Below are 577 nucleotides of genomic sequence, written 5' to 3'. Positions count from 1 at the left end.
CAGGAGTGACTCCCTCCATCGGCGCCAAACAAAATGCCATGTAGCTTTACATACATCATCCGCTAGGAGGCCCTGTAAGACAAGTTTGTCTTCTCTGACTCAATGTATCTATCGACACTAATAAAATAAAGCACCCGTTTGAATTTAACAAGCGAAATTAATGAAAGAGTTTATATTAATTTAATTTGGTTGTGTTTTAATTATTATTTCAAATTAAAAATTACGTACGTTTTAGAGGTAAAATAAGTTTTAATACATTATGCAAATTGCGACCAATTTTTGGAATACATTTGTGCAACAAAATTAGATAAATTCTACCCCATTTGAGATAATTTCCCCAAATTAAGAGTTTTTATACTCAAATAAATTACTTACTATTTATACTTACAGTTGAGCAAAAAAGAAGTTATATTAATCATTGTATATTTTATTAAACAAATGTACAAAAAATCTGCAAAATCAACAGTTCAAAACAACTTCATATTCAATTTCATTTCTAAATAAAAGCATAAATTTTGAAGAATCTTTTGAAATGTTTTAATATATTTATAACCTAGAATGAAAGATTCATTAACAG

This window comes from Poecilia mexicana, unplaced genomic scaffold (genome assembly GCF_051168715.1).
Source record: "Poecilia mexicana isolate PSO_F unplaced genomic scaffold, ASM5116871v1 scaffold_9, whole genome shotgun sequence".
Classification (NCBI taxonomy): domain Eukaryota; kingdom Metazoa; phylum Chordata; class Actinopteri; order Cyprinodontiformes; family Poeciliidae; genus Poecilia; species Poecilia mexicana.
Note: the sequence above shows the minus strand (reverse complement) of the source record.